Here is a 24,372-nt window from a genome sequence, read left to right as displayed (position 1 = left end):
CCCCTTAGATGAGCCTATATTCTACTCTTCTCTGTGGGGCTAGGCAGGACCTCCATCCCAGGACACAAGGCTTGAGAATTGAGGCTAGAGTTGCCCCAAATGAGACAGATGTCTGTCTGGCCCCTCCTCTTGAAAGGCGATTATTTGAGCTAGAGATGACAGCGGTGTTTGGATCACAGATTCTCTTTCTCCCTCCAGCGCCCTCTTTCTCCTACTCGGTTATCTATTTACCTATGTATTTACGTGAGCTCCCCCCACACACACACACCCAATGAATTACGTCTGCAAGGCAGTAAAATGTTATGTATTTGCAAGGCCCATAATCTTTAAAAGCCCAGTGATGCCAGCTCCAGACAGCAGTGAGCTCCCTCCAGTATGTTAATAGATAGTATTAGGGCAATAATGAAAACACTTGAGACAAGTAAGCTCCTATCAAAAGCTGAGTAATAGGGCTTCGCAGAGTGAATCACAATGCAGAAGAGATTAAGACGTCTGCCGTTGTGCAGTGTCTATTCAGACTAACAGCTGCTCCGTTTCTGATTAAAATGGGGTTGGGGAGACCTTTCTGAGAGAGTCCCCTTTTTATCCTGCACCATCCTCACCCTTCCCACCTCCACCTCCACACGTAGGCACCTTCGTTTGCACTCAGCCACAGCCACTCATGCACGCACACACACACACACACACAGTGGTCACAAACACGCGTTGCATCATCACAGACATTCAGAACCACCATTGCACACACAGCCACTGGCACCCATGACACCCAGCTACACCAGCACACCCAAGCACACACACACCACTACATCAGCACGCACAGGTGCACAGTCACACATGAATCAGTCTATCACACACTCACGGCCTCAGCCAGTCTCACACACACATTAAATTACAATCTGTCATGAACACAGTCTCACATATGCATTAAACTGCAATCTGTCACACATACATGCTCTTCACACACAGTCACAACCAGACACACAGAGACAACCTAACCACAGTCTGCACATATCTGGCTGGTAGTGTTCACGTACAGCCCTAGCAAATCCTTTGTGTGCAGAATCACACTTGCACACTCACACTTGTGATTGTAGTTTGTCATATACACACATTCCCTTCATTCGCAGGCTGTCACAAGTTCTCCTACCCACATCCAGCCATGGTAGTAAATACGTACACATGGCCATGTGCTCACCAGAGACAACAGCCCAGTCACATAGGAAGCCATGCTCTTCCATACCCACAGAGACAGAGCTAGTCTGTACACCTGCAAACCCCAATCACAAGTGCACACGTGAACAAACCACAGATAGATCTGTGCACAGATACAGGCACAGACTCTGCTCTGTACACCTCCCCAGTTGATGACTCAAGATATAAGACTTCCAAGTCAGAAGGATGGCTCCAAAGCTATTTTAGTGGGTTCAAAATTCTGAGGGCAGGTATATTGAGATTACCATTCTCTACTCCCTGCAAGGCTGTAGCTTGTAGAGAGAAACAGAATCATACTGTGGAGGATAAAAGCATAGAATCTGGGCTTGAATGGACTGCAGATGTAGACTTAGGAGAACTCCTAGCTGTTCAAGGATAAAATGGTCTACCTCAGGAGGCAGGGAGCACCCTGTTGGTGGAGGTGTGCACTCAGAGGCTGGGCAGCTAATTGGTGAGAATAAGGACAGGGAAGAACTGCACAGGGTTGACCAGATGCTCTGAAGATCCATCCCAGTACTGAACCCATGTATGCAGAATCACACTTGCACATTCACACTTGAACCTGTGCTCTGAGGTTCTGCGTGTCCTCTCCCAGCCCAGGTCTCCAGAGAGAAGTCAAGCACCCTGACCCTCTGCTTCTCTCCCTTTACATGATTTCTATTCCAAGATCATCTTTATGTTGATGATTGCAGCTAGACTTTCAAGACCCTGGCTCTAGGCTCAGGGGTAGGGGTGGTACAGGCCACAGTAAGCTATGGATTGTTCAGACACCCTCCATCTTAATCCAAGGGAACTTCCCTTCAGAAGCCAATTTAGTTGTCCAGAATGGAAGGCACTGGATCATGAATCCAGAAACACCAGACCTTGGCATCTGGAAGAATCATTACTAGGCAGCTGGTTAGTTCACATCAGGCTGTGGAAGTGGGAGGAGATGGGGACTTCCTGCTCTCAGCCACACTTGGCCGCTTCCAGGCTTTAGCTGGTGGCTGTTGCCCACGCCCCTTCCAGCCTCCACTTCCTGGGCCCCATCTTCACCCTGAGGGGCATATCATCACTATTCCTTTACCAAGCAGAGGACTCCCTCACACCTGAGGCTTTGTCCAAGCTCACCCCTTCTCTGGGGTGCCTTCTCAACCCACGCAATGATATCTGCACTTGTCCAACCCCCTCCCAGTCTAAACCACCGTGTCCAGGAAGCAGCCTCAGACCCCCTGGGCTAGAATCAATCCTTCCCCCTTCTGTGCTCCTACAGCCATTGTTTTTCCCCTGCTAGAGCACAGACCATCTGTCTTCCACCCGAGGGGCTGGGTCAGGCAGGGTGGGTGTGCTGCTGGGGGGGGGGGCTGCCCACAGCTGAGCAGAGGCCAAGTGGCCAGGATGGAGAACCAGCTCCTTGTACAGCAGCCCCAAGGGCATAGTTGGAAAAATTAGTCTCACATTCAATTGTGGTGCAAATTCGGGGGCTGAGGATTGAGCCTGAAGGGGCTGGCCTGAGTGGGGCCCATTGACTTGCGTTGCCTAGAATGGGGGAGCTTGTTCTGTGGCCCTGAAAGTCAGGACTCAGAGAAAAAGATACAGGACTAGGGCAGGACTGGTGTGGGAGAAGGTTCAGTCCTTAAAGGGTCAGGGCAAAGGGCACCCCAAGAGACGTATTCAGTGGGTCAGACCCAAAACAGGAGAAAATTAAAACATGAGATCAGAAACCAGAGACTCAACCCTAAATGGGCCAAAAAACACTTCAGAATCAAGATGTTCTTTCCATGGGGCCTGGTGGGATCTGGGTTCTGGGAGCTGGTCTGGGCACTTGAGGGAGCTGGCACTTACCATTACCTATCAGGCACTAGGGGTCTCCATCACTTGGTTTTCTCCCTCATTAGACAGTGTTGTCTCTAGGAAAGACTTTATGTTGTGCCTTTGGGTTCTGTACAGTGCATGGCCCATATCACAGCTCAATAGACTTTTTAAAAATATATTTTATTTTTTTTTAGTTGTAGTTGGACACAATACCTTTATGTATGTATGTATGTATGTATGTATGTATGTATGTTTATGTGGTGCTGAGGATCAAACCCAAGGCCTTGCATGTGCTAAGCAAGCACTCTACCTCTGAGCCACAACCCAGCCCCTCAGTAGGCTTTTATGGCATTTAAATTCTGCCTCTGACCCTGAATCTATGTTCTAGCCTCTGAAACCCACTGCCCCCACAGCTGCCATTGCTGGACCACTGCAGTAAGTCTCCTCCCCAGTTCCTAGGACCCATCCTGCCTGACCTGCAGCTGGAGGACTTTAGGGGCTCCAAGGCTGCATGGCTGTTGCTAATCTGGATCACCTAGTTATCAATCCACGAGGCTAGGATCAGGGCAAAGGGCATCCCAAGAGACGTATTCAGTGGGTCAGACCCAAAACAGGAGAAAATTAAAACATGAGATCAGAAACCAGAGACTCAACCCTAAATGGGCCAGATTCCATCTGATGGAATTTCAATATGTTCCCTGTTTATTTAACAGATATTTATGCCACAATGTCACCAGCCAGTTCTCAATCTTCATGTTACCTCCACTGTTATGACCCTTCACTCAGACAATCACTTCTCTTACCACACGGGTCTGGCTTTTCCCTTCCTCCTGGCCTTTCCCCTTTCAGCCTCTGTTGTTGGTTCTGCCTCATCTCCTGACCGTCTTAAATGTTGTAGTCAGCACAATGGGTTCAGTCCCTGCCCCTCTTCTTTTTGCCCACCTCACATCCAGAGAGATCTCCTCCAAGTTCATGGCTTTAGACTACCTGCTGTTGACTCTGGAGTCTCAACTGCATTTCCCCAGCACAGACTCCATCCTGAATTCATGTGTGGATCCCCTCAGAGATTTACATTTTCACCCCGTGTCACTTAGGATCACAAACGTTAACTCCTAATTACCATCGCCAGGCTTCTTCTACCACAGAATACTCCAACTTGATCAATGGTAGCGCCATACAGGGTAACTCTTCCAGTTGACCTTGGAGTCATCCCTCAGCTCCTCCTCAGACTCATCCAAACTACTAGCATCCTTGCTCAGGTCACTGCAATGGCGTCAGCCTGGTTTCTCTGCCTTTGCTTCTACATACCACCAGCCTCATATTGGAGGCTCTGGCCACCTTCCTAATTTTTATTTATCCCTCTCTGGGCATGTCAGTCAAACACTGATGGTCTTGACCTATTGGTGCTTCTCTTTCTGTCCTGTGTTATCCCTGACTCTTCTTTCCCTTTACCCTGGTTCCTGTACCTGCTATATTGGACCTCCTTGGTGACATCATCCGAGAAGTAGTGAAGGCAACCCTTCTGTCTCTGCCTGCTCCATCTCTTCTGTCAGCCTTCTGTCTCTGCAGACCCAACATTTTGTGTCCATACTTAGCAGTCCTAGGTAAAGAAGAACAGGCCTAAATCCAAGCCCTGACAACATCTGAGGAGAAGGAGGCCGCCAGGAACCCAGGGCCCAGGGATGGGTGGGGTCCTGAGAGGCTGGGAAATTTTCTTTATGTAAGGCTGGTACACTCCCATCTTTAACTCTCACAGGAGGCATACGTCATCCTCTTCCTGCAGGAGCAGGGAGGGGAAGGAGACCTCGCATGACCACAGCTGCACAGTTGGTTAATATTAGAACCCAAGTCATCTGGCGCCATACTCATGTGCCTTCCACCTGTGTGGTCCTTAAAGATCAAGTCACCTTCCTCCCCACCTACAGAGGAGGGCACCGAACCCCAGCAGTGGGAAGGGTCTTTACCAAGGTCACAGAATGACTTGTGACTGAGTCTGAAGGAAACGCCAGGTCTACAGGCTGTGCCGATCCCCAGTGGACGCAGAGCAAAAGGGGTACGGACCCCAAGGCCAGCCCTCCACCTACATGGCTCAGCTCCTGGCACCCAGGCTAGGGCCTGGAGCCCCAAACTGAATGAGCAATGCCATCTCCCTTCTCGAGGAGGAAAAGGCAGCTGTGACGGTTGTGGCGGGCGGAGAGAAATTTCCCCTTTCTGTAGATTGGATCAGTCACTCTCAGAATTGATGGCAACGGCTTCATCACGAAGATCTAATGCTTTAATTATGTTGTGACATGACCTGACATGGGGGTGGCATTTGATGGATTCTCTGGTGTCATCAGCGTGGCCCTGACATAGGAAAGTGGCAGAAGGCAGGGGGAGGGGGAAGAGAAAGGGCTTTTGGTGGGAGATGTGTCCTCCCAGGGCCCCCTCCACCTTTCTCTGCTTCTTGTGTTCCAGGGCAGTTCAAGCATCCACAAGGACCCAGGAGAGGAGGGGAGAAGCTCATGCACAGGAGAGGGTGAAGTTGCCCTCCCAGGATGAGTGCATGTGCGTATGCAAATATATGCCCGTGCCTAGACACACTGGGGCATGTCCGAGAAGGTGAGAGAATGCAGACCCATTGACAAAAGCTACAGTTTCTCTGCTGCCTAACCTGCAGAGGAGGCCCAGGAGGTGAAGGGTAGGGACAGGGCACCCAGTCGGTCTGCATATCCTGAGGCTGTCATGGGCAGAAGGAGCAGATACATTTAGGCAGCCTAGAGGGCAGAACTGGGACAAACACAGACTATGGGGGAGGTAGGCTTAGCTCAGCAGAGTGAGGGCTGCCCAGCCACAGGACAGGCAGCCTGGAAGGCAAGGAGCAGCCTGTCTTTGGAAAGGGCTTCCCTGGCTGATACAGAGGGGCTATCTCTCCTCAGCGGACACAGTCAGACTTATGACTTATGGCGCTCGGACTCGTGTATCCATTGGTGAGTGCAGGAGAGTATTTATCCTCCATTCGGATCCCCATGGATGTCTGAGCTGTTTGCCAGGAGGCTGTATGTGCAGCCCCTCCTCTGTCAACTCGCTCCATCCTGTTCCTGGGGCCAGTTTTTCCTCTACAAGCTCACAGGCTCTAGGGAGCCCCACTAGGGGACCAGCAGAGTGAGAGTCCCACCTTCCCTTGCAGTCTTGAAGGAGCCTCATGAGGACCGTAGCCAGGGGTGAGCTGATATCTCCATCTTCCAGTGGAGGACAGTGAGGCTCAGAGACAACCAGTTGTCTGCCCAAGGTTACATGGCTGGGAGGGAGTGAATTGGATTCGACTTAGCTAACATCTGTGAGGAGACTCCTGTACTCAGGCCCTGCTGAAGGAGCTGAGATCCAGACTGTGAGATCTCTAACTTCTAGATGCCAATGTGTGCACATGGCTCCCTCTGACTTAGATGTTGCTGCTCTTTGCACTGCTGCACTCTACCTTTGCTGGGTTGGCAGTCCAGAGCAGGGGAAGGACAGCAGAGCAGATGTCTGGAGTTGAGGGTCTGGTTCTGGATGCCACTGTCCTTGGGGAAAGCACAACCTAAAAAAATATGAGGCTGAAGGATCTTGCAAGCTACATTCAACACTATCCTCTTCATTCCATTCCACCCCTCCCCATGATGCGGGAGAGACTGAGGTCCAGAGAGAATAATGGACGGACCCAGGCTCACTTAGCAAGTTAGAACAGGAACCAGGCTTGACCTTGTCTGTACCCAGGATGCAGTGCTGCTAGCCATGGTCATGAAAGAATTCTGGAGAGACTTGAGCTTCTTCTATAAAGATGAGTTAAAGGAAAACCAGCCAGAGAGGAAACTCCCAATTCCCAGAAGGATTTTCATAGCCTGGAGAAAACCCCAAAAGTCCCTTCCCAGCTCTAACCACCCCAATCCCAGCCTCAGTGAAGGATGTAGATGGCTGACTGGCCAGGAGTGAGATTGCTTGTGGCCTAGGCTATGTCTCAGAGATGTCAGGGTGGGGATAAGGTAGAGGCTTTTATCTCCAATCCCCTGCATGACTGGATGCTCCAAAGTGATGCTTGAGCAGGAGAGCAAGAAGGTCTTTGCAGGTACAGGTGCAGAGCTCCATGGGTCTGGCCACATGTGGAAGTAGTTGCTTGCTTTGGGCAGCTATTGTCCTGGTGGTGTAGCCCCATCAGTGTGGAATCAAGGGTCTGCCCAGCTGAAGCTTTGTGAACAAGACCTGGGTTGGTGAGGTCTGTGTCTGGGTGTAACCAAGTATTCCCATGTGACTGTGGTGTATCCCCACTGGGTGGCCACCAGTATCAAGGTGTTACCAGATAATCATATCTGGACAGACCAATATGAATACTGGTTTCTGTCTACACATTCCATGGGTGTAGATGTGTGTGCCAACCAGAGGGTATGTCTGGATGTGGATGCATTTTTGGTGGCTGTAGCCACCAGTATTAGCCATGTCCCCAAAGTAGCACTATATCCCAATTTGGAAACTTTGTGTGGAAGTATATGACCTTGTTTGGGACTGCCTCTGGAGTAGCCTGGGCTCTGGGCTGCTGGGGCTCTGTAGCAGGTGGACCCATCACAAGGGGGCACTTTCAATCTTCCTAAGCCATACCCATCAGCTGGTTTCCAGTATGTGGTTGGAGTAGGCTGGGAACCAGCTTCCTCTGCCTTTAGGCTCCTGGGAAGTTTCAGATCTCTTCTCAAAGTTTTTGTCCTGGAGGAAGGAAAAGGATGTCATGCAATCCTACCTCGTAAGTCTCATGGTAAGGTTCCATAGAGCTCTCTCCCGCAACTGCCTCACTTGAATGAATGGGAGAAACTGAGGTTCAGATGGGAAGTAACTTGTTCCAGATCCCAGCCCAGGATCACATCTCAACCCTGAGATAAGTCTGACCATATCAAATGTATAAAAAAATGCACTTTCTAATTTCCAGTCCAGGCCTTAACATGACCTATCTAATGATGGGTACTGATGGCTTGTGCTGGAGCAGCCCTGATGTAGGACTCTGCTCCTGGCTCCTTCGCTTACCAGTTGTGTGACCCTAAGTCATTGACGCCTTTCTCTGGGGTCCTTTTCCCCCTCTAAACTGAGAGGACTGATATTTTTGCTTTACAGGTACCCCTTCTAGCATGGGCCTCCTTGCTCCCAGAGGTTAGAGGTCAGTGCAATCATGGAGAAATGTGGTCATGCGCACCGGCTGGTGTTGTTACCCAGGACTTACTAGTGCTGGGTATTAACCAGAGCCCAGAGGGTATTAACCAGAGCCCAGAGTTGCAGTGAATTGTTGGCATAGCCAGGATGAGAAGGAAACGACGCCTCCTGCCTGCTCACCAGTGCCCCCTGCCGACCCCAGCAGCTGCCCCACCTTCTCTCGGAGCCTGTAGATGTCAATGCTTCCTTCATATAATCTGCAGTCCTCCTCAGGGCCATCTTGCCATTTTCTGAAGTCATTTGCCCCCAATGTCCATGCCAGGCAGATACCATACTGGAGATTGTCCTCTTTCTTCCCTTATTTAGTCCTAGTAGGAGCCCTACTTTACAGATGAGGAAACTGAGGCTCAATGGAGTTAAGACATTATAATGGCCACTGTTTTGAGCCTTCTCTGACTGAATGCAAGACCCTGTGCTGGACACTCACAGAGGTGAATGGAGAGTGACTAGTCCAGCCTCCAAAAAAATCCCCCCAACTAGAGCCGAGATCTGCACAGGATCTGCCAGCCTGATTTAGACAGCAATTTGCATACAATTTACCCAGAAAGCTGCACTGTGAAAAATATAATTACTTTTTTAATATTCTCGCTCTGATGTGAATGCTTACCGCCCGTAATGAATTACTTGCTTAATGAAGATAAACCTGAATTGGAGATGCACTTGGAGGGCTGCTGGGGCAGCAGGTTTGATGCCATCATCTGCAGCTGTTAATCTCTGAAATTGATGCCCTCGTTGGTGGGATCATAAATCCAGGGGAAAATCTATGAACTCCAGCACTTTCAGCTATTTTACTCTGTGGCATGGGTAGAACTACCTAGCCTAGCTCTGCCTCAGTTTCCTCACCTATAACAGGGGTATTGGGCTAAGTTAGAACCATAGAAATGTGGGGATGATTGAGTGTATGCAATGTACCAGGTGAGAGCCAGAGAGGGGAAGGGATTTATCCAAAGACACACATGGGCTGAGGGGCTTCTCAACTAAAACTAGTAGCCACAGCTTTGCTCCCAGGTATTACACTGGTCCCTTCTCCTCAGTAGCCTTGGAGTTGCCTATCGCCTCTTAGTTGCTAATGATGAGAGGAAGCCAGGCTGGAATCTGACCCTAGTAGGAGAAAACCTATGGGCAGGTATAGCCACTGGAATTGCCCCTTCTTTTTTATCTGATGCTGGCCATTTCTGGGGGAACCAATCAAAGCAATTAGGTAACGGCTGGGGGCCCAGGGCAACAAGTCAACAATTTAGTAAATAATTATTCTATGACTTTTTGTGGGGGAGGGTACTAGGGATTGAACCCAAGGGGGGCTTTACCACTGAGCTACATTCCAAGTCCTTTTTATTTTGAGACAGATTCTCGCTAAGTTGCTTAGGGCCTCACCAAGTGCTAAGGCTGGCCTCAAACTTGTGATCCTCCTGCTTTAGACTCCCTACTTGCTGAGAGTACAGGTGTGCCATATTCTATGGGCTATGATGACAGTTTGTTTTAGGCTACAGGGATTATATACATGAATGCCTCCAGAAACCTGAAATTCTAAAAAGTTACTGTGATCATGTAAAGATAAGTGAGTTAACTAAGAAAGGAGATGATGTTAGAGAGTGATAGATGATGTATAATTTTTAAAGTTGGTAATATGATATAGAGCAATTGACAAGGGGGGAGTTTTGACTTGTTGATCTTCCCTAAGGAGGTAACACCTGAGCTGAAACCTAAGCACTAAGTCAGCCCTGTAAATCAGGATTGCAGCTCCAGGTGAGATGAGAAAGGCAGGTAGCAGCTAGAACATAAAGGGCTTTCTAGGTTGTGGAGGGACTTTTATTATATTCTTAGTGCAAGGGAAAGCCATTGAGGGTTTTCATAAGGGAAGTGATATAATTTATGGACATTTAAAAGATCATTCTAGAAAAAGTAAAAAGTCTTGATAACTATCTATTAAAAACTTAAATTTATAACAAAAATTTTCCACTCAGTTGGTTTCACTGGTAAATTCTATCAAACATTTAAGAAATACATAATATCCATCTTACACAAGCTCGAAGATGGAGGAGAAGGAACATACCCCAACTCTTTTTATGAACCTAGCATAATCCTTCTGCTGGTCATTTCTGTACAACTAATCATCCTAAAGGTAGCAGTTTAAAACACAATTTATTCTTGTGCCATCTCATGATTCTGGGTCTAGGAATTTGGACATACCACAGTAGAGGTGGCTCATCTATCCTCCACAACGGGGCCTCAACTGGTATGGCTCAAATGGCTGGGGTATGTAAAAATTGGAGGCTGGCTGGGCATCTTTCTCTCCTTTCAACATGGCTTCTTGGTTAGCTTAAGTTCTCCTGTGGCATCAGGGAGTTGGGTCTTTAAATGTAAGTGTTGCAGGAAGATTGGGAAGAAACTGCAAAACTGCCTGTGACCTGGTCTTGAAAGTACAATTCCATTGGTCAAGCAAGTCATTAAGCCAGCCCAGATACAAAAGGAAGGAAATTAGACTCTCCTTCTTGATAGGGGAGCAGCATAAACAAACAAACAAACAAACAAACAAATTGCAGCAATCTTTAATCTGACATAGCTCTGATGCAAAAACCTGTCAAAGATATTACAAGGAAGGAAAGCTATAAGTCAATATCACAAACAAAGAGGCAAAAATCTTTAACAAGATATTATCAAATCAGGTCTATCAATAAATGAAAAGGATGATACATTATTACTAAGTATGGTTTACTCTAGGAATGCAAAGTTTAACATTTTAAAAACTATCAATATAATTTACCACATTAACAGAATAAAATAAAAGAATAAAATCATCTTAATGCAGAAAAAGAGCACTTGACAAAATTTAATACCCGTTCATAATGTGAAAAAACAAAAAACCTGCTGGGTGTGGTGGTGCATGCCTGTAATCTCAGCAACTCAGGAGGCTAGAGCAGGAGGATCACAAGTTTGAGGCCTGCTTCAACAACTCAGCAAGACCCTGCCTCAAAATAAAAAATAAAATGGGCTGGGGAGTGACTCAGTGGTAAAGCACCCCTGGGTTCAATCCCCACTACTAAAAACAAACGAACAAAAAACCTCTCAGTCAACTAGGAGTAGAAGGGAACTCCAACCTTTTAAATAGTATCTTTGAAAAATAAACTGGTAAAGCCAAACTTTCTGGTGAAGGAATTAATGCTTTTCTCCTCTTTAGAAATAAAGCTAAAATGCTTGCTTTCATTACTTCCAGTCAGCATTATCCTGGAAGCCCTAGATAATGTAATAAGACAAGAAAAGAAAAGAAAATAAAAGGTATAAAGCCTGGAAGGGGAGAAGTAAAACTGCTTTTATTTGTAGACAAATGACAGATAATTATTTATGTAGAAAATCCCAAGGAGTCTTCAAAAGCTCCCAGAATTAATAATGGAATTTAACATTTTTATAGGATAAAAAGTCAATATATAAAAATCAATTGTATTTCTATATATTAGCAATAGACAATTAGAAAAGTAAAATGTAAAAATTATTAAAATAACATAAAAACATTAAGTATGTAGAAATAGATTTAGCAAAACACATATAATACTGAACATATTTACATTAAAAATTATAAATCACTGTTGAAACAAAGACTCAATAAATAAACCAATATATATGTTCTTGGGTTGGAAGACTCAATATTGTTAAGATATCTGGTATGCCTACACTGATGGATAGATTTAGAGCGATCTCAATCAGTACCCCTGTAAGTTTTTTTGTTGTTAAAAATCACAAGTTCATTTTAAAATTTAGACAAAACATACAAAAAGCCATTAAAATATCCAACACAATTTTGTAAAAAGAACAAAGCTGAAGGTCTTGCACTGCCTGATTTGAAAATGTTCTTTAAAAGTAGTATTTTTAAGGAGTAAAAGTACGTGCAGACACCAGTTAGAATGTTGTTGGTGTGAACCAGATCAGAGAAGTTGGAGGCTTAGACTCAGGTAACATTGGTGAGATGAAGAGAAATGAAGGGTTTCCATTAATTTTTTGGAGATGAACTGGTGAAATTTGCTGATTGCAGATGATGGGTGGGAGAAAGAGAAGAGTGGATTGTGATTTTGACTTGAGTAAAATGGGTAAGATGCTGTGACTTACTGAGATGAGAAAATTGGTAGAAATAATGGATTGGAGTGAGAGGAATCGAGCGTCTGTTATGTATTTTTTAAAATGTATATGGAGACCCATGAGGCCATATGGAGAGGTGTCCAGTAGGAAGTTCATTATATGGGTTTGGATTCTGGGAAGAGATCAGGACTGGAGAGTTATATTTTGGAGTCAGTGTATAGATGATGTTGAGAGTCATGAGACGGGATGTGCTCAGCTGGTGAGGGAGCCTAGATAGAAGAGGACCAAGGATTTTCTCCTGATCCACCCCACTTTTGAAGAGGAGGAAAGCAATAGGGTTTAACACAGAAGCCATGGAAAGACAGCTAGAAAGACAATCAGTAGAATGTAGTATAGGAAAGCCACAGGGACTGGGAAATGTGGGAGACGAAGTAACTCACGCTGTCCAGTCTCTTCCTTGTGCCAGGCACTGTCTCAGGAGATTGACATGTACTTCCTCAGAATGGTGAGGTAGGCGTTACAGTTTCTAGTTCATGGAGACTCAGACTAGTGAAGTGACTTGCCCAAATCCTAGAGCTAGGAAGGGTCAAACCTACATTGGCAGCTGGTCCTGTCTTTGTAATTCTTTCCACTACTCCCTCCAGCAAGGGGTTTCAGGATCGGGGAAGCCACTTAACAGTGTCCCATCTGTAAATGTTCACCTTTCAGGGTTATGAGGATAAAATGGGATAATCCGTGTTAAGCACCTGGCAGTGCTTAACTGGGTGGGCCCTTGAGAAACAATAATGATCATGGGTGTATGTGCAGAGTACACACGAGACCAGGGCTGGGGGAGCGCGGGTGAGGGCCTGAGGGGGTGAGGCGGGCTTCCAGGAGGAGATGCAGTGTGAGCCAAGGACACGGTGGTCCCCAGTACTGATTTGTGACGAAGTTTTCATTGGCTCAGGGGGTGAAATGAGAAAAAGGACAACACAGTGGGTTTTACATAAAGCTAAATGTGTTCAACATAAAGGATTACTCTTTATCCTGAGATTATGCCCTTCCTACTTTGTTGGTATTAAATTGTCCTTTTTATCAAATGGTCATGGATAGAAAAGGGTTGCTCTATTTTAAATATCCTTACTAACAAAATGAAAACTTGGTAACCTCCTGTCATTCCCCAAACTTTCTCTTGAGTTTTCACTGGCCCATGAAATTCTCTGATTCCTGAAAACTCTGAGAGTCCCTGACAGCTGGAGGAGGGGGGCCTTCTAGGCAGAGAAAGGTAGAATTTTAGCGACAGCACAGTATGCTCTGAAACTGCAAATAAGCAGCAGGTGCACGTGGGGGTGGGGCTGAACAAGGAACCTGGAGTCCACATCCTGCGGTGGGCGATCATGCTGCAGGAGTCCCTACCTTCTGCCTTCTGGCTGTCTCGTGGAGCAGGGAAATGCCCTATGGGCTAAGATTGCTTCCCAGGGCTTCCCCATGACCTTGAGCAGTGTGTACACTTGTGTGAGCATGTGATGTGAATGGTAGTGAATCCCTGGTGAAGGAGAAGATCAGGAGTGGGGAAGTACTAAGGACTGACAGATTATGGCCTGATAAGTCTTGAAAAGTCATGCAGGATGGTCTCAGACACCAGGAAAGGCAATGGGAGAAAAGCAAAGAAAACCCAGGACTATCTGAGGAGGGGGAGCAGTATCTGCATGCCGGGACACATATGTACATGTGTGCACACGTGGGTCCCTGTTTCTGGGCTTATCTGTGTGGAAGAGGAGAAGCTCTGCTGGCTGTGTTGGGCTTTGGCTGGGCATGTGTTCAGTGTGTGCTGTGCTTTGTGTGCTGCTGTTGGAAGTGTGGCACTGCCGTGCGAACTATGCATGTGCGGACACGAGAGGCGAGATGTGTCCGTGCCATGTAGCTTGGTGTGTGTCTGCTGAGTCTATCAAGCTGGGTTACATCTCTGTGCTGAGTGTGTCTATAGACTGCGTGGGGCGTCCGTGTTGGGTGTGTGCTCATGGCATTGAGCCTGTGTGGGAGCTCAGCCTTAGCCCCTCTCCTCCTCTGCTCTTCTGAGGACCAGACCACAGTTCCTGTTCATTTTCATATGATGTCTTTTTGTTCTCTGCCTGTCTACTATGACTCTGACCAAGAGTCAGGGCTTTTATGCATGACCCTTGGGTGGAATTTGGAAGGAGGCAAAGTCCTTGATCCCTTCCCTCTAGCCCTCCCATTCTTTAGTCAGTTTTAAACCACTCAGGATTAGGGTCCTGGTTCTGACCTGAGGTGGGAGGGCTTTGTGGGTCAGGATAACCCTTGCAGAGCCCTGCTCCTAGCTTGCTTCAGTTCTGTAGAGTCTCAGGACACCTCACCCCACCCTCTCTGTTGGAGGCTTGGCCCAGGCTGGTGTCTTCTCATCGGCCCTGTGAGTGGGCTGGGGGCATCACTGTGGCTCTTGCTGCCTCAGTTCCCTTTCATGGGCTTTGCCAGATTCAGGCCTCTGTGGCAGGGCTGACTCATGGATAGCAAGCTTTTCCCACTGCCCTGTCCCTGTCGCCTGGCCTTTTGTCCCCGAGGATTCTGCCATGGGTGTTTGCAGAGGGAAAATAATGGGGCATAGTATGAGTGAGGTGCCCTGTGAGTGTGTGCTTGAGAGTCCCGCAAACTGGAGTGTGAACAGGTATGTCAGGAGTGGTATTCCGGTGTCAGAGTGACCACCAGGGCTGACGTATGCAGCCGGTACAGACAGACTGTGTGGAAGTGGGAGGGGTGGCTGCAAGCTCACATTTATCAAGTGCTCGCTGTAGCCAAGCAGGATGCTAAGTGCTTTACTTTGATTATCTCATTTAATGAGTGTGACAGTGTGTGAAAGGGTGAGAGATGGGGCCCAGAAGAACAGGTGGTAGGGGGTCGCAGCTGGAAGACTCTGGCAGAGTATTCCCTCACCCCCATCCTGATAGTGCTGCCCTGGGGGGTCTGAGCCAGGCCTCAGACTGGGGAGCAGCCTCAAAGCCCTTCCCCATGTGGACTCTGGTGGAGGAAGGAGGGCTATGCCCTGGTTTCTGGGCCACCTCACTGCTCTTAGCCTTGGGGATGGGCTGTCCCCTTCCTGGGAACCAGGGCTGCCCATTTCTTCCTTTCTCCCGGGTATTCTCAGAACAGGTCCTGGCACACAGGAGGTGCTCAACCAGTCCTTGTTTCTTGGCAAAGGTGGGGCAGACTCTGGTCCTCACTCTGCAAACCACACATGGACAGACTAAGAACTTTCATGACTCCGAGGCCAGCCTCAGAGATGAAGGCGGCAAGGGCCCATTGGGTCTGAGCTGGACTCTGAATCCTCTCTGGCTTGCAGGTGGCCACCTCCTCATTGTGTCCTCACCTGGTCTCCCCCCTGCACACAGTGCTGGTGTCTCTTGTGAGTCTGCATTTCTTTTTATAAGGATATGAGTCCGATTGGATGAGGGCCCGTTCTTTGGGGTCACATTGTAACTTAATTATCTCTTTATGTACAGTCACATTCTGAGGTCCTGGGGGTTAGGGCTTTTACATATGAATTTGGGGGGACATAATGTAGCCCATATGCTTCCTTCCTTGTTGGGTCATTGCTCACGCCGCTGTTCTCACCGCCTGCAGCCAGGCATAGCTCTTCCCCCCTTCCATAGAAGACCTCCTATTCATCTCCTAAAACTCAGCCAGAACCTCACCGCCTCCAAGAAGCCTTCCTGGCTGGACCACTGCCTCCTCTGGGCTCCTATAGACAGCACACTGTGCTGATCCACATCGTGGCATATGCCACACTCTAAGAATTGTCACCTGCCCTCCCCACTGGGATGGATTTTTGACCTGTATTCTGTTACTACTCCCCTTTCGTAGTAGTATTTTCCTCCTTTTTGAAACCTCCACCCCTGTGATTCTGATGGTAAATTACCGTTGCTGCATCTTAACACAGGGACGAGCACGTGACTCGAGAAGAGCTAATCAGAGTCCTCCCATAAGATTTTTCATCTGTGAATGCTGGTGAGAAGAAGATGCTTCTCTTTCCTCTGGAGTCCAGAATGATGCAAGCCTGGAACTTGGTGTGGCCATGACATCTATCTTCAGGGAACAGAAAGATCTTGGGTAAGTCACTGAACCTCTCTGCTGTACCAAGGGGATAATAACAGGACAAGTCAATGCATGGAAAGGTGCACCAAGAGGAAGCATCCACAAAGGGCCAGTCGCCTCACCTAGAATTCAAGCTTTTTTCATATTTAAATGTTTTCTGTTTGGGGCAAGAAACATATTTAAGTGTTCAAAAATCAAAATAATGCACAAAGTGATGCAATAAAAAGTCCCTGTTTTATCCTGTTCCTGTCAACTCACCTCCCACCACTTGGGTAATCAGTTTAAAATATTTCTTGTGGATCCTTCCATTGATTCTTAAACAAAATATAGCAAATAATAATATATATTCTTTGTTCTCTCTCTTCTGAAAAAAAAGTAAGAATATCTACTGTTCTAGATCTTGCTTATTTAGCAATATATTCTCAGTACTTTCTAGAAAGTACTCTGTGATCTTATACTTTCTTTCTTACTAGTGCATAGTATTCCATTGTATGGATGCATTTTTATAAACAAGGCCACAGTGAATGGACTTTGCATATATCATTTCATAGGAGTACAAAAGTACCCATAAGCTTAATTAAAAAAAAAAAAAGATTACTCAATTGAAAAGCTGGACAAATATTTGAACAGACATTTCTCTGAAGAAGATAAACAAATGGCTGATAAGCAAATGAAAAGATTCTCACTATCACTAGTTGTTATGGAAATGCAAATCAACCACAATGAGATACCACTTCAAACCCACTTGGAGAAATATGATCAAAAAGACAGTGTCAATGTCTTCGTCTCCTCAGGCTGCTATAACGAAATACCACAGCCTGGGTTGCTTAAACAATAGACATTTATTTCTCACAGTTCTCTAGGCTATGAGTCCTAGTTCAAGGTGCTGACTGATATGCTTTCTGGTGAGGGTTCTCTTCCTGGCTTGTAGACATGCGCATTTCATGAAGAACTCAGATGACCTCTTCTTTATTTGCACGTGGAGAGAGAGAACTTATGTTTATTTCTTTCTCCTTTTCTTCTTCTTTTTAAAATCATTCTAATTTAATTTTATGAAATATTTTAGGAATATGGAAAAGTAAAGACAAATATAATTGACCTCCATATAACCCATTCACTTGATTTAACAAAGATGTAAATTTTGCCAACTTTATTTCACTGTAGGAAATAAAATACTAAAAGCACAGCTGAAGCCTAGTACCCTCATCCCTTCCCACTTCCTCTCCTTGGTTTAACCACTAACCTGAAATTGCATGTTTTTATAATTTTATTACATATATGAATGTGAGTATAAAAAATGTTTTCTAATTTTTTATTATTTTTTCCAAATATTTTATTGTGGTAAATACAACATAAAATTTACCATCAAAACCACTTTAAGCATATAGTTCAGTGGAATTAAATACAGTCATAATGTTGTGTAACCATCATTGATATCCATCTCCATAATTCTTTCATCTTGTAAAACGGAAACTCTGTACCTATTAAACAATAACTCCTCATTCCCTTCTTTCCCCAAGCCCTGACAACCACCATCTATGTTTTGCCTTTATAATTTTGACTACTCTAAGAACTTCACATGAGTAGAGTCATACATTGTCTTTCGTGACTATCTTATTTCACTTAGCACAATGTCCTCAAGATTCATGCATATTACAACATGTGACAAGATTTCCTTCCTTTTTAAGGCTGAATAATGTCCTATCATAAGTATAAACCACAGTTTTATCTATTCATCTGTCAATTGACACTTGGAACGCATGTTTTAGCTATCATGAATAAGGACCTTTATCACTTCTTCTCAAGCCCAGTCTCTAAACATAGTTGCATAGAGCTTCAATGTATGAATTTTGAAGGGACACAAACATTTAGCAAATAACAATTTAGTGAGAATGTGGAGAGATTAGAACTCTAATATATTGCTAGTGGGAATGTAAAATGGTGGTGGCAGCCAATTTGGAAAATATTTGGAAATTCTTCAAAATGTTAAATGTGAATTATCATTTGGTCCAGAAATTCTGCTCATAGGTGTATATGTAAGAGAAACGAAAATAGATCCACATAAAGATGTATATCTGAATGTTCAGAGCAACATTATTCATCATAGCCAAGAAATAGAAATAATTCAAATGTTATCAACTGATGAATGGGTAAGTATGTGGCACTGTCATACAATGGACTGTTACTCAGCCCTCCAAAGTGATGAAGTACTGACACATGCTATAATATAGATGAACTTAGAAAGCATCTTGCTAGATAAAAGGCATATGGTGCAATTCCATTTATATGGAATGTCCAGAATAAGCAAATCTATACAGAGAGTAGATCAGTGCTTATCTAGTGCTGAGGAAATTGGTAGAAAATGATAGTGATTCTAATGAATATGGAATCTGGGGGAGGGAGATAAAAATATTTAAAAATAGATTGTGATAAAAGTTGCACAGCTCTGAGAATAAATTAAAAGTTGTTAAGTTGTACACTTTAACTGGTGAATTGTGTGGCATGAGAACAACTATGCCTCCAAATTGTTGTTGAAGAACAAAGGGCATGTTGTAGGTAGGATAAAATTTCAGAAAAGGAACTGTTGGCTCAAAGGGGAAATGCATTTAAAATTTTGCCAAAATTGACAAATCGGGGGTCCATAGAGTTTTTAGCATTTTTGCTCCTATCAGAAATGTATGAAAATAGAGGGGATATATTTTTTTAATCTCTATTTTATGTGTAAGGAAACTGAGGCATGGGAAATACAAGATCACACAGTTGATAACATCCAAACTGTAAGTGAAACCAGGACCAGTGGTTTTGTAAAACCTGTACTCCAAATTAGACAAATGAAAGAAATTAAAGGGATATGGATAGGAAAAGAAGAACTCAAATTAGCACTATTTGCCCATGATATGATTTTATACATAGAAGATTCAAAGAATTCCATCAGAAAACTTCTAGAACTAGTGAATGAATTTGGCAAGGGAGCAGGATATAAAATCAACACCCATAAATCAAAGGCATTTCTATGTATCAGTGACAAATCCTCTGAAAGAGAAACAAGGAAAACTACCCCATTTACAATAGCCTCCAAAATAAATAAATAAATAAATAAAATACTTAACTAAAGAAGTGAAATATCTGTACAGTGAAAACTACAGAATGCTAAAGAAAGAAATTAAAGAAGACCTTAGAAGATGGAAAGATCTCCCTTGTTCTTGGATAGGCAAAATTAATGTTGTCAAAATGACCATACTACCAAAAGCACTATACAGATTTAATGCAATTCCAATCAAAATCCCAATGACATTCCTTATAGAAATAGAAAAAGCAGTCATGAAGTTTATCTGGAAAAATAAGAGACCCAGAATAGCTAAAGCAATCCTTAGCAATTAGAGTGAAGCAGGTGGCATCACTATACCAGACCTGAAACTATACTACAGCGCTATAGTAAGAAAAACAGCCTGGTATTGGCACTAAAATAGACTCATAGATAAGAATAGAGGACACAGAGACAAACCCACATAAATACAGTTAACTTATATTAGACAAAGATGCCAAAAACATATATTGGCAAAAAGATAGCCTCTTAGGTGCTGGGGAAACTGGAAATCCATATGCAACAAAGTGAAATTAAACCCCTATCTCTCACCATGTACAAAACTTAACTCAAAGTGGATCAAGGACCTAGGAGTTAAACTAGAGACACTGCACCTAATAGAAGAAAAAGTAGGCCCTAATCTCCATCATGTTGGATTAGGCCCTTACTTCTTAATAAGACTCCTATAGCACAAGAATTAAAATCAAGAACCAATAAATGGGATGGATTCAAACTCAATAGCTTCTTCTCAGCAAAAGAAATAACAGTGAGGTTAATAGAGAGCCTACAGAATGGGAGTAAATTTTTACCACACACAATCAGATAGAGCATTAATCTCTATGATATATAAAGAACTAAAAAATCTTAACACACACACACACACACACACACACACACACACACACACACTAATAATCCAATCAACAAATGGGCCAAGGAATTGAACAGACACTTCTCAGAAGAGGATATACAATCAATCAATCAATCAACAAATATATGAAAAAATGTTCAATATCTCTAGCAATTAGAGAAATGCAAATCAAAAGAACTCTAAGATTTCATCTCACTCCAGTCAGAATGGCAGCTATTAAGAAAACAAACAACAATAAATGTTGACGAGGATGTGTTGAAAAGGGCACACTCTTACGTAGCTGGTGGGACTGCAAATTGGTACAACATATTTGGAAAGCAGTATGGAGATTCCTTGGAAAACTGGGAATGGAACCACCATTTGACCCAGCTATCCCACTCCTCCTTATAATCCAAAGGACTTAAAAATGGTATGCTATGGAGACACAACCACATCGATATTTATAGCAGCACAATTCACAATAGCTAAATTGTGGATCCAACCTAGAAATGGATAAAGAAAATGTGGTATATATACACCATGAAATATTACTCAGCATTAAAAGAGAATAAAATCATGGCATTTGCAGGTAAATGGATGGAGTTGGAGAATATCATGCTAAGTGAAGTAAGCCAATCCCAAAAACCAAATGCCAAATGTCTTCTCTGATATAAGGATATTGATTCATAATGGGGATGGGGGGTAGTCATGGGAGAAATAGATGAACTTTAGATAGGGCAAAGGGGGAATGGGGAGGAAAGGGGGAATGGGGGTAGGAAAGACGTGGAATGGATACAGACATCATTACCTTAAGTACATGTATGAAAACAAGAATGATGTGACTCTATTTTATGTTCAACCAGAGACATGAAAAAATGTGCTCTATTTGAGTAATATGAATTGAATTGCATTCTGCTGTCATATATAACTAATTAGAATAGGCAAAATTTAAAAAAAATTTAAAAACCTATTCTCCACTGACTTAGTGTTTTTCTTATGGTCACTTTGATCTTTAAAAAAGCACATTGAGTTTGGTTGCATTGACTTGTTTTCCTGTTTCTCTTTCATGTGTTCCTGCCCTGATCTTTATTGTTTCTTTTTTCTGCTCATTTGGGTTTTATTCACTCTCCTTTTTCTCTTTCTTAGGGTAGAAGCTGAGAACACTATCTGAAACCTTTCTTCTTTTCTAACATAAGTGTTTAGTCCTATAAATTCCCCCTAAGCACTGCTTTAGGGGCATCCAAAAAATTTCGATGTATGGCACTTTCACTTCATGTCAGTTCAAAATAATTTCTCATGTCCCTTTTCTTTTTTGACCCTTGAGTATTTCAAAGTGTCTTATTAGTTTCCACATATTTGGGGATTTTCTAGATATCTTTTCGTTAGTGATTTATAATTTAATTCCATGTGGTCAGAGCCCATACTTTGACTAATTTTAAATATATTAAAATTTGTTTAATACTTGGACTATAACCTTAGTAAATTCTTATGCACATATAAATGAGTGTTTTATAAATGTCAATTAAGTCAAGTAGTTGATAGTGGTGTTCAAGATTTTTATATATCCTTGCTGATTTTGTGCCTTCTTGTTCTAATGATTATGAGGAGGAATATTGAAATATCTCCAATTGTATTTGAGAATTTGTCCTATTATCCTTTCAGTTCTATCAGTTATATATATATTGTTTTTGTTTTTTCACAGATTGAACCCAAGGGTACTTCGCCACTGAGCTACATTTCCTGCCCTTTTTATTTTTATTTTGAGACAGAGTCTTGCAAAGTTGCCAAGGCTGGCCTTGAACTTTCAAATTATCCTGCCCCAGACTTCCCAATCTCAAGGATTACCGGTTATATGCCACTAACTGTGGTTGTTTAATGTATTTTAAAGAACTACTATTAAGTATATAAATGTTTGGAATTATTATGACTTTTTTTATAAATTGACCCCTTTATCATGAAATTGTACTTTTTATCACTGATAATATTCTTTACTTGAAATATGTTATCTTATGCAAACATGGTCCTCTCAGCTTTCTGTTGATTGCTGTTAGTATGATATACTTTTATTCATCATTTTAATTTTAACCTATTTATTTTGTTATGTTTAAAGTGAGTTTATTACAGGCAATACGGTTAGATCTTGCTCTGTATAAACAATCCAACTATCTTGATCTTTTAGCTGTGGTATTTAGACCATTTACATTTAATGTGCTTATGACTGGGTTTAAATCTATGTTTGTGCTATTTATTTTCTATTTGTTCCATGTATTATCTGCTCCTTTTTCCTTCTTTTTCTGCCTTTTAAAAATTGTTTTTTTTATGACTTTATTTTATTTCTTTTCTGGACTTAAATAGGTGTAAAACAATTTTTTAGTGATTACTTTTGGATTAATAGTGTATCTTTTTAATTCATTCAATTCTATCTTCAAATAATTTTATACTAGGGCTGGGGATGTGGCTCAAGCGGTAGCGCGATCGCCTGGCATGCGTGCGGCCCGGGTTCGATCCTCAGCACCACATACCAACAAAGATGTTGTGTCCGCCGAGAACTAAAAAATAAATATTAAAAATTCTCTCTCTCTCTCTCTCTCTCTCTCTCTCTCTCTCTCTCTCTCTCTCCTCTCTCACTCTCTCTTTAAAAAAAAATTTATACTAATTCACATATAGAATAAAAAACTTTTCAACAGGTGCTTCCATTTCCTCCTTCCCAACCTTTGATGTTGTTGATGTTTTACTTCTGTATGAATGAATACTCATCATTATTTTTACTTTAACCAATAAATTATATTTAGACATATTTTTAAAGATAATGAAAAATTTTGATATTTTCCCACATAGTTATGTGGATCCACGTTTCCATCTGATGTCATTTTTCCTTCTTTCTCACGGATTTCCTTTAATCTTACTTTTAGAGCAGGTCTGCCAGTGATCGATTCTTTCAGCTTTTTTATTTTGCGAAAAGTCTTTATTTTACCTCTGATTTGAAATGTATTTATATTGGGAACAGTAGTCTAGCTTGGTGGATATTTTGTTTTTTGTTTTGTTTTTTCATTTTATACTTTAAAGATGTAATTTCAACTGTCTTCTACCTTGAAATATTTCCAACAAGAAGTCTGCTATCATTCTTTTATTTCTTTGTTTATTATGTATGCCTTTTTCTCTACAGCTTTTTTGATTTTTTGTCTTTATTACTTGTTTTAAGCAGTTTTATTATTATGTGCCTTAGTGAAATCTTATTCGTACTTATTGTGATTGATTTTCACTGAGTTTTTTTAATATCTATTTATGTTTTAGTTGTGGTTGCATATAATACCTCTATTTATTTGTGGTGCTGAGGATCGAACCCAGGGCCTTGCATGTGCTAGGCGAGCACTCTACCACTGAGCCACAACCCCAGCCCCCCCACCTTTTTTTTTAATTCATGCTTTCTAGTTTTTCCAAAATTGGGAGATTTTTGGTTATTTATTTGAATATGTATATGTTCTCCTTCTCTGTTAGGGATGGTAATTGCACATATGTTAAGCTTCTTAAAAATTTACCATAGCTTTTTTTTTTAATTTAATTTTTTAGTTTTTGGCGGACACAACATCTTTATTTGTATGTGGTGCTGAGGATTGAACCCGGGCCGCACGCATGCCAGGCGAGCGCACTACCGATTGAGCCATATCCCCAGCCCTACCATAGCTTTTTAATGACCTGTTTACTTAAAAAAAATATTTTCCCTATACTTCATTTTGGATAGTTTCTATCTCCATGTCTTCAAATCTACTAACCTTTTCTTCTGTGTTGTCAAACTCATCTAGCATGTCTGTGTCCATACAAGGCATTATATTTTTTCATATCTAAAAGTTTGATTTGGGACTTTTATTTTTCCTTTCTCTATGCTTAGCATAATCAATCATTACTCTGTCTTTCTGAACATATAGAATATAGTCATTATAATTGTTTTAATGACTTGTATACTAATTCTACCTTCTGTGCTATTTTGGGGTCAATTTCTTTTGAATAGTTGATCTTCTCATATGGGTTATATTTTCCTATTTCTTTGCATGCCTGATAGTTT

The sequence above is a fragment of the Spermophilus citellus genome, assembly GCF_964194105.1.
Source record: "Spermophilus citellus genome assembly, chromosome: 9".
In the NCBI taxonomy this organism is placed as follows: Eukaryota; Metazoa; Chordata; class Mammalia; order Rodentia; family Sciuridae; genus Spermophilus; species Spermophilus citellus.
The sequence above is the reverse complement of the archived record's forward strand: the minus strand, read 5'-3'. Positions refer to the sequence as shown.